The following is an 18,552-nucleotide window of genomic DNA, read 5'->3' as shown; positions in this document are numbered from 1 at the left end:
AGGAACAAGACAAGGTTGCCCACTCTCACCACTCTTATTCAACATAGTTTTGGAAGTGTTAGCCACAGCAATCAGAGAAGACAAAGAAATAAAAGGAATCCAAATCGGAAAAGAAGAAGTAAAGCTGTCACTGTTTGCAGATGACATGATACTATACATAGAGAATCCTAAAGATGCTACCAGAAAACTACTAGAGCTAATCAATGAATTTGGTAAAGTAGCAGGATACAAAATTAATGCACAGAAAAAAAAAAATTAATGCACAGAAATCTCTTGCATTCCTATATATTAATGATGAAAAATCTGAAAGTGAAATTAAGAAAACACTGCCGTTTACCATTGCAACAAAAAGAATAAAATACCTAGGAATAAACCTACCTAAGGACACAAAAGACCTGTATGCAGAAAATTATAGGACACTGATGAAAGAAATTAAAGATGATACAAATAGATGGAGAGATATACCATGTTCTTGGATTGGAAGAATCAACATTGTGAAAATGACTCTACTACACAAAGCAATCTACAGATTCAGTGCAATCCCTATCAAACTACCAATGGCATTTTCCACAGAACTAGAACAAAAAATTTCACAATTTGTATGGAAAGACAAAAGACCCCGAATAGCCAAAGCAATCTTGAGAAAGAAAAACGGAGCTGGAGGAATCAGGCTCTTGTACTTCTGACTACACTACAAAGCTACAGTAATCAAGACAGCATGGTACTGCCACAGAAACAGAAATATAGATCACTGGAAAAGGATAGAAAACCCAGAGATAAACCCACGCATATATGGTCACCTTATCTTTGATAAAGGGGGCAAGCATATACAGTGGAGAAAAGACAGCCTCTTCAATAAGTGGTGCTGGGAAAACTGGACAGCCACATGTAAAAGTATGAAATTAGAACACTCCCTAACACCATACACAAAAATAAACTCAAAATGGATTAAAGACCTAAATGTAAGGCCAGACACTATCAAACTCTTAGAGGAAAACATAGGCAGAACACTCTATGACATAAATCACAGCAAGATCCTTTTTGACCCAGCTCCTAGAGAAATGGAAATAAAAACACAAATAAACACATGGGACCTAATGAAACTTAAAAGCTTTTGCACAGCAAAGGAAACCATAAACAAGATGAAAAGACAACCCTCAGAATGGGAGAAAATATTTGCAAATGAAGCAACTGACAAAGGATTAATCTCCAAGATTTACAAGCAGCTCATGCAGCTCAATAACAAAAAAACAAACAACCCAATCCAAAAATGGGCAAAGACCTAACCAGACATTTCTCCAAAGAAGATATACAGATTGCCAACAGACACATGAAAGAATGCTCAACATCATTAATCATTAGAGAAATGCAAATCAAAACTACAATGAGATATCATCTCACACTGGTCAGAATGGCCATCATCAAAAAATCTAGAAACAATAAATGCTGGAGAGGGTGTGGAGAAAAGGGAACCCTCTTGCACTGTTGGTGGGAATGTAAATTGATACAGACACTATGGAGAACAGTATGGAGGTTCCTTAAAATACTAAAAATAGAACTACCATACGACCCAGCAATCCCACTACTGGGCATATACCCTGAGAAAACCATAATTCAAAAAGAGTCATGTACCAAAATATTCATTGCAGCTCTATTTACAATAGCCAGGACATGGAAGCAACGTAAATGTCCACGCCAGATGAATGGGTAAAGAAGATGCGGCACATATATACAATGGATTATTACTCAGCCATAAAAAGAAACAAAATTGAGTTATTTGTAGTGAGGTGGATGGACCTAGAGTCTGTCACACAGAGTGAAGTAAGTCAGAAAGAGAAAAACAAATACCATATGGTAACACGTATATATGGAATCTAAAAAAAAAAAAATGGTTTTCAAGAACCTAGGGGCAGGATTGGAATAAAGACGCAGACATAGAGAATGGACTTGAGGACACAGGGAGGGGGAAGGGTAAGCTGGGACGAAGTGAGAGTGGCATGGACATATATACACTACCAAATGTAAAATAGCTAGCGGGAAGCAGCCGCATAGCACAGGGAGATCAGCTCGGTGCTTTGTGACCACCTAGAGCGGTGGGATAGGGAGGGAGGGAGGGAGACGCAAGAGGGAGGAGATATGGGGATATATGTATATGTATAGCTGATTCACTTTGTTATAAAGCAGAAACTAACACACCATTGTAAAGTAATTATACTCCAATAAAGATGTTAAGAAAAAAAAAGAGAGAAACCTCATCTCTCATCCTAGAGGAGCCACAAACTAGAGGTGCTCTGAGTCAACAGGTGAGCTTGTATTGAGCAAGATATGACACCTTGGAAGTTGAGAAGGGATGCCTTCCACTGTTACTAGTCTCCTAGAGTTCAACCTTTAGTTTTTGGCCATGTGGTTTAGGGTGACCAATCATCTGGGTGTTCCCAGAACCATCACAGTTCTAGCCCTGAAAGCCCTGCACCTGGGAAACCCTATCTATGGATGTGTTCCCTCTTTACCCTCTACCAAATCTCCCTGATGCCAGCTGCCTTTCTACATCTCTAAATGTTCATTTTTTTAAGAAACATCAAGACTTTACTATGTGGCAACACTTTACCACAGTAAGACTATACCAGGTGTAAAGGATATCAAGGCAAAAAAATCCAAGTCTCCGAACAGGTACCATCTGCCTGCTGTATCATCCTTTCAAACTGATAGCCATCCTTTCAAACACCAGCCAGGACTAAGACCTACCACCTGCCATCATGCTCTATACATACCAGGTCCCATCTGCCCAGCTCTTCTTCCTCTAGCTGGTTGCTCTAATAACTGCCTTGTGTCCACCTGCTGTTCCCACATGGTCTGGTCTATTCACCCAGTGATTGAACTCCTAATCCCACCCTGACAAGTGGCTAAAAAGAAGCCACTTGTCTCACTAGCCTACCTAGCTGAGTGGGAAACTAGAAGTGGCTAAAAGCCTTATGCCTCAGGAGAGCTGTTGAGTCAATGATATGTTTTCTCAAGTTCTACACCATAGATCCTCAAGTAGAACAACAGAAAAATGGTTATCAGGGGATCTCTGTTTTAAAATATAATTGGGAATTCTGGAAGTCTTGTTTTCTCATCCTCAGTACTTTCATTTCTCTGTCCCCTTAGGTCTATGCTTGTGCAATTTTTTCCTTGACTTGATGTAACACTTGGACTGAATAGTAGGCCCTTGTAACTACTTCACATAACTGCTTTTCATAAAGAATATATTTCTGAATATATTGGTATCAGCTCAGCTACTTATTACCTCTGCTACTTTATGAATGTCACTTCATCTTTCAGGACCCCAGTTTATACAACATGAATGGGATGATAATATCCTAACAAAATAACTAACATATATTAAGATGAATATCATGGATACCTGTTGTTTTGCCTATCCTATACACATCCCTTTACCTTCTGTGTAGTAACAGGACCTGCCCTACAAGTGAGAAAGTCATTACGAGTAGCCTAGACTGAGTTTGTGCCACCATGATACACTTCTTCCCAGCATTTAACTCTCTTTTCTCACCCACACTACCTTGATATTCTTTATGGAATATGCATCTCCCCATTCTTAGTCATGTCCTAGCTGAATAAGTAAGCTACTTTTGGCTTAATGTAATTGACACATTCCATCCTCCAGGCCATAGGAGGAGGCATGTGACCCAATGCCAGCCATTAAGAGACGGGATGGGGTTTCCCTGGTGGCACAGTGGTTAAGAATTTGCCTTTCAGGGCTTCCCTGGTGGCGCAGTGGTTGAGAATCTGCCTGCTAATGCAGGGGACACAGGTTCCAGCCCTGGTCTGGGAAGATCTCACATGCCGCGGAGCAGCTGGGCCCGTGAGCCACAACTACTGAGCCTGCGCGTCTGGAGCCTGTGCTCCACAACAAGAGAGGCCGCGATAGTGAAGAGGCCCGCGCACTGCGATGAAGAGTGGCCCCCGCTTGCCGCAACTAGAGAAAGCCCTCGCACAGAAACGAAGGCCCAACACAGCCAAAAATAAATATAAAAATAAATAAATAAATAAAGATTACTTTAAAAAAAAAAAAAGAATCTGCCTTTCAATGCAGGGGACACGGGTTCGATCCCTGGTCCGGGAAGATCCCACATGCCACGGGGCAACTAAGCCCGTGCACCACAACTACTGAGCCTGCGCTCTAGAGCCCCCAAGCCATAACTACTGAAGCCTGTGTGCCTAGAGCCGGTGTTCCGCAGCAAGAGAAGCCACTGCAATGAGAAGCCCGCGCACCGCAACAAAGAGTAGCCCCCGCTCGCCGTAACTAGAGAAAGCCCACGCGCAGCAACGAAGACCCAATGCAGCCAAAAATAATAAATAAATAAAATAAATTTTTAAAAAAAAAGAGGGGATGAATGTCAGAAATCGTGTGGGAGCACTAAAAGAGTACTCTCAACCTGAATCACACGGTGTGAGAAATAAAATCATTTTGATTCCGTGAAGAGAGAACCTCCAGTTGCCAGGGCCATGTATGGAGCCCGATAATGAAATGAACAATACAGGATACAGAGTGAAGAGATGGGGAGAAATCTGATCCCTGACGACATTGTTTGTAGATTGAACCCCATCTGAAATCAAATCTGTATGAGCCATTAGATTTCCTTTATTGTTTCTAACAGTTTGAAATGAACTCTCTGTCTCTTGCAAACAACAGACATTTGAACCAGCATGAGACCCAGGCCTGGTCAATTAGAGCACATCCATCCCTCAGATTACAGTAATTACGGTTCAAGGGTGCACAGAGAAGCCAAGGCAGGAGCTCCCCAGGAACGTTCAGCCAGTGCTCTTAGAGAGAGAGGAAATGTTTCTAGGAAAGAAACTATCTCACAAATGAGTCTCTCTTTATAATCACATTCTTTGAATTATGGAATCTAGCAGCGCCAAATCCAGGTCTAGCCTTGATTTTTAGCCATGTAAAACATATTTCTTTTGCTTAACAAGCCTGAATTGTGTTTCTGCTACTTATAACCGTAAAGGTCTTGACTAGCCCCTTTATGCTAGATTCTTTGGTAACATTTTTATGTACATGAGAAACCATAATCATCCCCATTTCATAGATGAAGGAAGTGTGACTCAGAGAAGTTAAGTGAATTGTTCAAGGTCACACACCAGGTAACAGAGTTCCTGAAGTCAAAACTTTGTTGTTAATAATTGTGTTAAATGGTTTCCAGATGCTTTCATGAGGTTTTTCACAATTCTTGGATTCTGATTTAGCAGCTAACCTCTATGTAACAAAATGGAATGGGGCAGTCTTGATGGATGACCTCACTGGCATGTCCTCAGAAAAGATTTCATCAAAGGTTTACTCTGCTAACTTCTCAACGAAACTCCTAGCACCTGTGGATTCTGCTTGTCACAGGCAAATTCAAGGAGTTCAGTATGACTCATTTCCCTACAAAACCAAGGGTGCCTCCCAGGTGGACGTTTATCACCTGGTTTAAAGGAATGCATGATATTGGTACCTAAAAGCAGAGTCAGCAACATTTACATTCCATTGCTTATAGACAAAATAAAAAGCAGGCAGTTTAAGGTTGTCAAACGGCAGCATCTTCTAGTGTTTAATTGTTGTTGGTAGTGGTTCTATTGGTGCAGTAGTGCTAGTATCTTGAAAACAGACATTTAAATCCAAGCAGGAAGAATTCTATTAAGAAAACAATAAACAAACAAAAGCCAACCTCAATAAAACCACCTAAACATTAAGTCCCCACCCCATCCCATTCCATGGTACCTTATGAAATCATGCTCCATCAGTCTTTCCCTCCTTTTCAGATTAAAGAAAAACCCTAGTGGAGTGTGAGTTTGGTTGCACATTTTTCTTGTACTCTCCAGTTACTACTGCTCAGACACTAGACAGCATTTAGGGCTGGCCCTTATCAATTCAAAACTTTCGGATGGATTCATGTCTTCTGGCTCAAAGGAGAGAGTAAAGGTTTAGTATGAGCAATTGGACTTGGTCTTGACTCTCAGCCTCTGTAAATGGGTATATCTATAGAACTCTGTATTAGTGTATTCGTCCCCTATGGCTGTCATAACAAATTACCACACACTTAAAACAACAAAAATGTATTCTCTTACAGTTTGGAGGTCAGAAGTCAAAATGAGTTTTAAGAGACAAACATCAAGGTGTTGGGAAACTTGTTTCTTCTAGAGGCTCCAGGGGAGAATCTGCTCCTTGTCTCTTCCAGATTCTAAAGGCTGCAACATTCCTTGGCTCCTGGTGGCATCGCTCCAATATCTGCTCCATCGTCACATAGCCTTCTTCCACCTCTGATCTTCTTGCCTCCCTCTTATAAAGACCATGGTGATTACCTTTAGGATCCACAGGATAATCCAAGATAATCTTCCCATCTCAAGACCCTTAAATGAATCACATGTCCAAAATTTCTTTGCAACATTGGTGACATTCATGGGTTCTGGGGGCTAGGAGGTAAACATCTTTGGGGGACCATAATTCAGCCCACCATCATTTGGAAACGTGACTTACCACTGAACACCGGGATAGAGAGGCAAAATCTAATATAGGAATTTTTAAATAATCAGATGAGCGAAATCCTAGGCAGCTTTCTAGACAGAGTGGAACAGGTGGATTAAAAACAGCCAGGCACCATCCTTTGTAGAAATAGTCTGATTTACAACACGGTACAAGTAGCCTAGATCTAGGAAAGCCACACCCAAAATTTTTTTTAAAAAAGGTTGTAGCCGATCTACCACTTACCAGCTCTGTGAGACCTTATATGAATTACTCAATCTCTCTAAACCTGTTGTACTCTCTATGAAGTGGGGAATACTTACCCACCTCATAGTGCTGTTGTAAGTATAAAATTTCCATGTAAAACATCAGGTCGATGCAAGGAATGTAGCAAGTAACCTATAAATGTTAACTATTTGTATAATGTTAATGATAATGATAACAATAATCATTTCTGATTTTCAAACTTGTGAAATACTTGACTATATTGGCCAGGAAGGTTTGCAATTTCATAGGGTTTTTTAAAAGCAAGACTAGAAAACAATTTTTCTCAGAGAACGTCGTAATTTTTAGAAGCAAAGGGGATCATTTTTGCCTAAGGTCTGTCTCTAGCAAACAAGAAGAAAGTATTGATCCCCAACTTGTTATGCAACCCTGCCCGCGCGCTTTATAGCAGAAGATTAAAAAGACTAAGATGTGTTCTTCATCCTCAGGAGCCTTGCACTGTAGTTAATGTTGACAAGACTAACTTATCTAAAGCACAGAGCAAAATAAGAGACAATATCGAGTTGAGTCTGAATTACACAGAATGGATTATACATGCAATAAAATCCCAGAAGAAAATCAGATTAGTATGGGAGAGAGTGGTCAGGCAAGAGAGCAGGCGTAAACTAGAACTCGAAAGGTGAGTAATATTTGGATAGCCAGGAAGAGGGCCTGTGAGACATGGAAAAATGGAAAGAACAGAGAAGCAAAGGCTAGGGGCCAAAGAGAGGTCAATCATTGTAGCCTGGCACCACGCCTATGAATGTTAAAGACTAATAATGTAAGGACGCAAGTGCTGGAAGTTAAAAAAAAGAAAGAAAGAAAGAAAGAAATACGTGGCAGTGGTTAAGAGTAGGGACTTGGGAGTCAAAATATTTGGATTTTGGTTCATGTCTTCACCACTTGCTAGCTTTGGGACCTTGGACAATTCCTGTAACTTCTCTGGTCCTCAACTTTCGCACCTATTTAACAAACTTGATAATATCTACCTCATAGTATTGCTTCAAAATTAAAGATAATGAATGTGAAATGTTAACACAATGGCCGGTATATATTAATCAATCAGTGACATCTATAATAGCTGTAATAGTGACAGTAGTAGTAGAATAATCCTGCTTGACTGTAGAATCATAGATGTTCAAACATAGAACAAACTCCAGAGATTATTTTATCCGGGCCCCTCATTTAAGAGGGAAGATAACTGAAGAGTGGGGACATGAGATGACACTCAGCCTCTCATTGGCAAACTCAGAATCCACTGTTCTTCCTTCCACACCTGTCAGATTCAGCATCCCTGTTCCAAAATAACTAGTGGTTGGTGCTCTTGAATATGCAAAATTAGTGCTGATTTAGGAACCCTTTTTAAAGGACTGCTGGGTGTTAGCTGCCTCCAGTCAGAGGGAGAATACGAGAAAGCCAAATTCTACAAAGAGAAGTTTTCAACCCTCCAATAACCACCCCACCAAGAGTAGAAGCTGAACAAGGACACTTTGGGCTTAAATTCATTTGCCTGGTCTTCCTCCAGTCAACCTTTTAACCGATCTTTGCTAGAAAAATTCCACTTCGGTCTCCTGGAGTTTAAACCAAGGCCATTAGACATCTCTCGTATATGTTGGAGGGGTTTTTTTTTAATGCTCTGGAATTTCTCAGCCCTGGAAATATATGTAAAAATAATTTCACAAAGCACTTGGTGTGATTTCTAACAAAAAACATTCTCAAATGCAGGTTCTTCAAAGAGTTGGTGCAGTTAGCCTTGAGCAAACCATGTTCTTATACTGTCCCCTTCTGGTGGATGGCCAAAAGGGACAGACTGTATGGTTTAAGAAACTAGCTCAATTTCGTTTTAAATAAAATCCCTCTCTTTTGTAATCACCTTGCCCTAGCCTTGTTGATAGGCAGCTGTAGGTAATTTACTTGCTAGACATAGTTATATCAGCTGAATAACTCATTAATGTTAAAGTGAAGACAGCTTTTGTGCTTTGGAAGAGCAGTAAGTAGGGAAAAAATTACTTAGCTGTCTTATTAGCATCAGGCAGGAGCACTGAAGCAGAGAAGAAACAGAACTTGCTTCTTGGTTGCTGAGAACGGATGATATGAAATTTCTTCAGATGCCAAGTTTAGCCAAATCGCAGGAGGATTCCATTAAACATAAGGTTAGCAGCAGGAATATCCACCTGAGCTTTCTTTTTTGATGAGACAGAGGCAAGGAAAGGCCAATTTCTACAATAATGTGGCGAAATAGAGATTAATTTGAGGAATGAATCCTGGCCTCTGAATATCTTTCTGAAACATGAAAAAAAAAGGCTTGAGAGAGGATTTAGGCAGGTATAATTCCTCTTATGCAGATACAGTCTGTTAGTTATGATAAGATAAGCTATGCCATAGTGACAAACAACCATAAAATCTCAGTGGCTTAATCCAAAAGAAAGTTTATTTCTCACTCACATAAAATCCACATGGCCAAGGCTCATTCTTATCACACTGTATAGTGATTGCCCGTTTATTTACTTACCATAGCAGACTGCATGGACAGGCTACTCAAGATAGCTATTCCTCTTGCTCTCTGTATATTCCCTGCTCGACCTACACCTACTCACATGACTATCCAATCCTCTTTATTATAGGGCTTAATCAGTAACTCCCTACATGCTTGCCCCTTGCCCCAGCTTCTGGTTTCCCTGGTAACTGATAAGCCAAACTGACATCAATTCCCCCTATAACTGGTAGCCTCCTTCTCACCCCCCTTCCTCCGTCCCCAGTAGCGAAGACTGTTGCCATGTCCTGTCGACCAGCTGCTGTATACAGTGGGTTGTCACTCCAGGACTTTGCTTCAGACTTGTAAGATTCCCTATACAATAAACCACTGATGTCTCTGTCACTGTCTCTGGGCTCTTTAGTCTCTTGCCTGAGCAATTACAAGGCTTGCAGGCCCGCGGGATGCAGCCCAACAAGACCATGAACTATCTTCAGGGAGGAACTATGTCTATTCAGGTCTATGCTGTATCCCCAATACTTTGCACAATACCTGACACGTAGGTACTCAAGGAATATTTGTTGAATAATGAAAGAATGAAGGAAGAGATGAATGAATGAATCAAACGAAATACCTCTGGGCATCATTTCCAGGAGCTCTGACTTCTCTTTTCTCCCTCTCCATACTTTAGGTACAGACCTAAAGCAAATGCCCATTTTACATTGGGGTAGCATTACTGTGTTCCCCTAGGCCTCTGTCATGGTATCATGCCCATGTAATTGTGCGATCTCTTTTAAAGGTCTTCTTGGTGGGCCCTTGACACACTGGGGATGTGAGCCAACAAGGTGGGGAGTAAATATTCTTAGCAACCAAGCTTTGTAATGCTTGCATTAAGGAGAGGGTGATGGATAGAGCACACAGCCCACTGGAGCCCTAACAGATGGGCTGCTTGGGGAGCCATTTCACAAAATGGTGCCAGCACAAAGCACTAAAAATTAAAAGACAATGCAAGACCCAATGAGATCACAGGGAGAAAGAAAAGGGGGGAAATATCCTAGATAGGAGGAAGATAGGAGAAGAAAATGGCACCTTAAGACGTGATTCTCATCAAAACAAAACATATCCATACATCTTACCAGCAGTGTAGAAGACCCCAGGAGATTCTTTTCCTTTTGCTTTTCTCTTTTCTTTCTATAGAGTTTCACCATTTTTCACTGACCAAATACTAACTGAAGTAATACTGTGACCAACTATCTTGCATCCCCATCCCTAAAGATCTTACCATTTCTACCTGTTTTTTAGCAAAGACCCTTTTAACCATTACACATTGATGGATACCAAGCTGGCAGCTTTGGCTCTGTAAGTTCCTCAATTCTTTATGTATTCATTGGAGAATTTATAGATTATTATTTTGCACCTAAGGCAAGATAAGGAGTGTGTTTGAAATCACAGAAGGTGCTGGGACATAAAATCTCTGAACCATAAATCTTGCAGTTTAACAAGAATTGCACCCAGGGGTACTGGGTCTGTCTGTATATGAGGTTTTGGAAAAAGATCCAGATCTATCGATCATAGCCCCATTCTTTGTACTTAGAGATTGAGGATCAACTTATAATTTGTGCTGAAACACAGAGCTATTAGCCCAAATTCCTTCCTCCTTCCTGGCCCCCCCATGCGCCTGATAGTGTGTCTCCCAGAGAAGGTGCAGTTCCCCACCACCACCCTGTGGTTAGAGGGAGAACTGCACTGTCATTGGGGCTTATATTTGCGTAACCTTTTGCATACTCACATTAGGCAATGATGACTATTTCTGGACTGCAAAATACTAACTGAAGAATAGACAGATTATATAGTGTGCCTTCTAAGTGGCATGTTGCTATGGTTTCCCACTGAAAGAACAGAATTCTCACCATTAGGTTATCTGAAATCTGCAGGATTGCTCCAAAATGTTTCCGCAGAGCAATGGAATGTCCTTTGAACACAACTCCATCTGTATGATCAAATGCAGTCTCAGAGTAGCAGGGAACACGATGTGTTTTTTGAAGAATGTCTTCATTGAATGCAGTAGGATTTGCAGGACACTTATAAGGCTAAAACAGGCACTGACCTCTGTTGATAAGGCACCTTTCCTGTATTTATTAACTGTATCCCTTATGCCAAAAAGTTATTGAATATGAACCACCTAGGCATGCAAATGGGATGCTTTAAACTCTCCAAAAGCTTCCCACTGCTCTTAAGATAAAATCCAAATCCTTTCTCATGGCCTGTGTTCCTCATATGGTCAAACTCCGGACTACTTCTCTATCCTCACCTTACCCCACTCTTTCCCCCCAATTCACAATCTGCTACACTCACTTTTTTTTTACATCCTTCAAAGCATCCTCTAAAATACCAAGCTTTTCCCTGCAGTAGAGTCTATACACACGCTATTTCTCTTGCTTGGAATGCTTTTCCCCCATTCCTGGCCTGCCTTAATTCTTACAAATCCTCCAGTTCTCAAATTTATACCACATCCTGAGATACCCATCACCCCAATTTAAATTAAGTTCCCATTTATACTCTCTGACAGGACTCCGCACTATTTCACAGCACACATCAAAATTTGAAATTAATTGTATATTCCTGTGATTGTTTAATATATATCCTCTCCACTAAAATAAAGCCTTGAAGTCATGGATTATGTCTTTTTGGTCTGCTATATCCCCAGCACTTATTACAGAACTTGGCATATGGTAGGCATTCAATACTGAATGAATGAATCAGCCCACTGACTTCAATCCCCCTTTACTTAGTAATTAGGAGGGAATTCACTGATCCATTGAATGAGTATTAAAACTGAGGAAAATGCAAAGAAGTCTTGCCCTCAAGTAGCTTATGAATACAGTAAGGAGAAAGACAACAGGGGAGACAAATAGGCATATATAAATGAAACAGAAATTTATGTGGGACATTTCTTGTCTCCTGGAACCCTAATGACAATCATGGGCAATTAATGCCCATACATTGCACACCTCTGAAGGAATTGCTATCCAGTCCAGTAGGAGTCCTTAGGTCATCACATACCCCCACCCAGGATAAAAGAAGCCCAGAGATTCAATAAGGAAGAGAGAGCATACTTTGAAGGGTATTTGTGGAAACACAGCGCTCTGACACATACCCCCTCTCTCTCCCCAAGCTCCGTGAAGGGTCAGCAGGAGAATCCTTCAGGGAGATTGGGGGGAAATAAATCCAGAGTGTTGGGGTTGGAAGGGCAGGTGGGCACACAGAATGGTAGGTGAGCCAGAGCCATCTTGAGAGAACTCCTGCTTCATGACAAAGGGAACACCAGGAGCGCACTGCCAGTGGGCAGAAGTTAAGGGGATGTCAGTATCCTAAGAGGGTGGCGCTTGTCCCTCATGGGGTATCCAAAGAGTCCTTACAAGCGCCCCATGGTAGGAAGAGCCAGCAGGTTACCCTTGTCATGAAAGAAAGCACCAGCAATCAAATTGACCAGCATCAGAGAAGTAACACTTCGCCCTCTCTCTGTAAGTTCAGCGCGTGCGTGCACGTGTGCACACACACACACACATCCACATACACTCGTGCACGCTCTGTGCTCAACTCTAGAAGAGCCATAAGCAGCAGAGTGGATGGAAGGACCAGGTGGAGCAAGCAGAACCAAAGAATGAACCACGTTGCCCTTTCCCAGTGGTAGACTAGGGATTCAGCGGTCAGGCCTGCAGGGAAGAGGTTGGTTAGACAGAAACCCTGACTTAGATGAGTGATTAACGTTTTGATTTGGGTTGCACACAAATTCATAATATCTGATAATGAGACTGTTCAAATACCTGAAAGTGTCTGAGATTTGGCGTACAAATCCTCTGAATTGGGGAAGGTGATCCAAAGAGTCTAGTTGAAGGCAGTGCTTGGAAAATAATGAAGCTGGTTCCTGATTGTACCTTCTCAAGTCCAGTCTGTCCAACAAACCATCTACATAAAACAAAAAACGTTAAGTTCAATGAGAAGAGTAAAAATAAAGTACAATAAGATATCTGAGTTGCTGTAATTAGCTCAAACCCTTCTCTGCTTAGAAAATAACTTACAACCAGTGTTCTAGGAATATTAGGAATAAAAGAATCATACTTGTACTATTACATATGCAAAATATATTCAAATTTTCCCTTCAGCAAAAATTATTCATGAAAAAGATAAATTTCTCATCAACTCCCAGGAAAATTGTGCATCCTGCAACTGTGGATAATTCAATAATTTTTGTGAATATAAAATGATAATATATCACATCTGAACATGTTGCCCTATGCAAAGAACTTCAATGACAAATGCCTCTCACTCATCACCACCCTAGGTGGTTGGTAGAGAAAATATCCTCCCATTTACCAGCAAAGAATGTCATACCAAAACAGGGGTCTGCAAATTATGACCTGCCAGGTAAATTCATCCCACCACCTGTTTTGGTATGGCCCACGAGCTAAGAATGGTTTTTACATTTGTAATTCATTGAAAAAAATCAAAGAAGAATAATATGTGTTTCATAACACATGAAAATAATATGAAATTCAAATTTCACTATTCATAAAGTTTTATCGAAACATAGCCAGTGTTCATTCATTTACATATTGCTTATAACTGCTTCCATGCTACAGTAACAGAAATGAAGAGTTGTGGCAGAGATTGTATGGCTGGCAAATCTTAAAATATTTACTATTTTCCCATTAAGATAAAAGTTTGCTGATCCCTGCTCTAAAAGGTTAAATGGCATCTAATTCCACATGCTTAGTTAGCTGCAAAAAAGTCATAAGACCACTGATTCAGAACATAAATCATTTCATCATATTTCCTATATAATAACAATAAATATTGGTAGTCTTTGTATGTTTTTCTTTTCCCCTTCTATTGGGCCACAACATTTTTTGGGGAAATAAAATCTCATAAAACTCATAAAACTTGTAATGCCCTTCCCCCATTCTTGGCCTGCCTTACTTAACTCTTACAAATCCTCCAGGTCTCAGATTAAATATTGCCTCCTGAGATACCCATCAGCCCCTGACAGGACCCTGCACTTCCAGCTCATAGCATTCATCAGTGGAGTGCTGTGAACTGGGCAGGACCTTAGCAATCATATAATCCAGGAGTCAGCAAACTTTCTGTAAAGGGACAAATACAGTTGTCCCTTGGTATCCATGGGGGATTGATTCCAGGAACCCCTGCAATACCAAAATCTGCTTATGCTCAAGTCCCTTATATAAAATGGTGTAGTATTTGTATATAACCTACACACATCCTCCCAAATACTTTAAATCATCTCTAGATTACTTATAATACCTAATACAATGCAAATGCTATGTAAATAGTTGCCAGTGTGCAGCAAATTCAAGTTTTGCTTTTTGGAACTTTCTGGAATTTTTTTAAAAGATATTTTCAATCTATGGTTGGTTGAATTCATGAATGCAGAACCCATGGATATGAAGGGCTGACTACAGTAAACATTTTAGGCTTTTCAGGCCATACAGTCTCTACAGCAACCACTCAGTTCTGCCACTGCAGCAAAAAAGCAGCTATTACAGACAATACCTAAATGAATGGGTATGGCTGTATTCCAATAAAACTTTACTTACAAAAAAAAGGAGCTGGCTGGATTTTGGCCAGTGAACTGTAGTTTGCCAACACCTGATATAGTCCATACCCTCATCTTAGTGTCATTGGATTTCCCTCCACCCTGGAACTTATTACAGAACCTGACTTACAGCAGACATGTGATAAATTTTGATGAATAAATGAATAACGGCAAGCAAGAAGGGAAGAATGCAAGGAACACAAGCAAAGGTACTCACAGTCCTTGTCTTGAAAGTATTCAAAATATAATTAAGGAGACAAGCTATATACAGGTGAAAATGCCTTGTATTACAAAGCAGGATGGTGAGTGACTTAGATACCAAGGACCATCTAAACTCAGAAGAAGATTTCATAGGTAAGGTCAGATTTGAGCTGACTATTGACATTTGTTCCTTGTTTGGATTTTTATTGTTGTTTTGGGGAGGGGAGGTTGGCATTAATCAAATTTGTACAAAGAAAATCATCACATGTGCAAAAACTCACTATTATAAAAACAAAACATAAATCTTTTTATAGAGCAAGAAATCCTTGAGAGATGCATATAATCATGACCTAATCATTTTTATTTTATTTTATTTATTTATTTATTTTTGACTGCACCGCACCACTTGTGGGATCTTAGTTCCCCAACCAGGGAGTGAACCTGGACCCTCGGCAGTGAAAGTGAGGAGTCCTAACCACTGTACCGCCAGGTCCTACCTAGTCATTTTAATTCTAAGATTTGAGTATGTTAGGTTTTCTTAAGACATGGAATCTTTTTGTTTGAAGCAACAGCATCCCAAAGCAGTACTTCCCTTGGGCCAGTGGTTTTCAAATTTTAGGTGCCCAAGAATCATCTAGAGAGATTTTAGGTATGCAGATTCCTGAGCCCTACCTTAGACCTTCTGAACCAAAACCTCTAGGGTAAAACCAAAGGAATTTGAATCTTAAAACTTTCGCCCTCATGTAATTCCTCTGCAATTAGTCTGTGGAGGCTTTCGATGTCATGGAAATTGAACTTCTATAACTAATGGTAAAGATGTTATGACCTCATGGGAAAGACTGTTCAGTAGAGAGTAAATAAGTGTCAGTACGTCAAACACTATTGTTTTCTTGCTAATTTTTTCCAAGTGCATATTTTTTCCAGTATCTTCCAGATGCTCATCACCTTACAAAATTTCAAGTTTTTAACTCAGAGAAAGATTGTGTTGTTTTATTTTGAAGCCATTTTATAATCTTGAAAAATCAAACAGTTCCTTAAATATGCAGAATACCATGAATTCAGAGAGTCTCTTTATATTTGGTTCCCCAAGTTGCTGACAAGGTCCACTAATGATCATTACCAATGAATTACCAATGAATGCCAGATACCAACAGGGGGCACAGTATTTAAGAACTTAAAATTTTCATTCTCCATACTGTCTAGCAAAATGTTCCCTATTGAAAGACATTTTCAACCATCATGTTGGCAAGCCTTGATCACTGAACTGAACTATACTATTAATACGTATGCCTGGCCAGAAGCTCATGAACAAAAAACTCTTCCGTCTTCCTTCCTAAAAAGAACCAATTCTTCATGCTTTAATGTGAAAAGACTTGGAGCCATAATGATAAAAGCTAACTAACTGAGCATTTACTATGGACCCAGACACCATAATAAGCACTTTAAATATCAGTATCCATTTGTTGTCATGACAGCCTGTGATGGAGGTTCCATTATCATCCTCATTTTACAGATGAGAAAACAGGGTTAACATTCCCAGGTCACATTAAATAACAGAGATGAGATCTGGACTTGAGATCATCTGACTCCAAATCCTGTGCTACATGTTTTCACCAAAGTTATGAGATCCTGGTGAACTGGAATGAGCACCGGGCTGAGATCCAAGAGATAAATGTTCTTGCCTCAGCTGTGACATGAAGTAACTGGGTAGTTCTAACCGTGATATTTCCCCTCTTTGGGTTTCCAATTCCTCTTCTACAAAGAGTTGTAATTGGACTACTAGATGAATAATAAAATTGCTTCCAAGACTAATATACCATGATTTAAGAGCAGCCACTTTGCACAAAAAGAGGACTAGAGAGACAATGGGAGCCATCTGGATGTGAAAATGATAAATGGCAAAAGCTGTTGGAGGGGATAGTCTCAGATTAGCATTCGCTGCCACTGGGTCCACACACCACATTGCCAGTCTCCTGCAAATTGCCCGCAGCTGTGCTGATCTAGAGGCCATTTAGAGTGCAGAACCCTTAACAAATTGTTCAAGGTATTTAGTCTTGGGTTTCCCAGGAGCCCATCCAGCCCCATATAATTAAATGTCTTGTGATTTGCCAACTTTGCTGTTAGAAGTGCAACAAAGTTTTCTACTGTTGTTGTTTGAACTCAATTATCACTTCGTTCTGGGTAGAAAGGAGGCCTTTGCAAATTCTTTCTTGAGTAGCTGACTGTGGAGGATTGTCACATCAGTCAAAAAAAAATGAAAACCATCTAAAGAAACAACCTTTGTCGATGATGGGAGAAAAGCTACAGTATTCTCGTAATCCACGTGTCTGCTTCCAATTTATAGGGTCATGCTTCCATTACTCCTGCCCCCCAATCCATAATGCTCTTCCCAATGCTTCTACAGATTTTAGGAAATTATATTCTCATTATTACTACTTATTCTTATTTCGAGATCCTACAGAAGCCTTATTCTTACTCATTCTAGCTTCCTATAGTTATCTTTTTCCCTGTCCAATGTTAACTGAATATCTCCCTAAGTATGTCTCCCACAGGGTGGTGTTGGACATAACAACGGAGGGTTCTGTCATGGCAGAGCAAACAGTTATAAATCAAACATTACACATCACTGTTCTTAAATTTCTCCAAGCCATCTTCACCACTGGAAATTTTGCAATGGCCATATTTTACCTTGCAGTCCTGGCCCTTTCATCATGTTGCTTGACCCTCTCCCCATCTCCCTGGTTCCTTAATCCCTTAAGATACCCTCTCAAAAATCACATTCCCATGATGTTTTTATGCAGAAAAAGTAGTTTTTGATACTGCCCTCTCCTTCCAGATGATGCCCAGAGCCTATTTCTTCATACTAGCAAAGAACTCTGCCACTAGCATGATTTATCAAAAAAATAACTTGGAGCTCCATCTGCTGTTTCCCAATCTTAGTACAAATCTACTACTACTCGAATATAAGTGAGGGTCTATATGACCCAGTCTCACAACATTCAAAGAAAAAAAAAAAAGTAATTCTGATTCTGATTCTTCAAGTTATTTTTTAAAATAAACCTACTGCACCACATCTTAAAATTCTTCTCACATTTCTTTCCACCCCCATCTTTCATGGTAACTGCCCAAAATTGTTCTCCCCATTCTTCATTCTTCATTTTCTAGAAAAAAAAATGTTTTAATTACCCAACATCCCTATCATCACAGACACTTCTGTTTTCTTGTTCCTCTCCTGAACTCTCTTCTGTACTAGCATTTTGGGCGGGCATTTTTGCACTTCGCAATACCTCTTAGCTCTTTTTGAAACAACTCCCTCCCCATCCCTGGTTCACTGACTGGCCTGATGAGCACAGTAGGTAAAAGGAGAGGAAGTAGCATGGGCAGGCACAAAACCTTCAGGTTCAGGTAAGGGGAAAGGGAAGAATGTGATACTCACACATCATGAATTTTTGCCCCTTTTACAAATAAATTAAAATTTTTGAACAAGAC

The 18,552-nt window shown here is 40.2% G+C and overlaps 1 long non-coding RNA gene across 1 annotated transcript in view; it reads right to left on the bottom strand.

Annotated features, from left to right (window-relative positions):
* Positions 1-9,354, bottom strand: part of LOC118891990 — a 219,962-nt gene extending 210,608 nt beyond the window's left edge. The window contains exon 1 of the long non-coding RNA XR_005019216.1: positions 9,288-9,354. This is a non-coding gene — a long non-coding RNA (uncharacterized LOC118891990). The remainder of the gene's footprint in view (positions 1-9,287) is intronic.
* Positions 9,355-18,552: the final 9,198 nt, after the last annotated feature.

Source organism: Balaenoptera musculus, chromosome 3, assembly GCF_009873245.2.
Source record: "Balaenoptera musculus isolate JJ_BM4_2016_0621 chromosome 3, mBalMus1.pri.v3, whole genome shotgun sequence".
NCBI lineage: Eukaryota > Metazoa > Chordata > Mammalia > Artiodactyla > Balaenopteridae > Balaenoptera > Balaenoptera musculus.
This window is presented reverse-complemented; position numbering and strand designations above follow the sequence as displayed.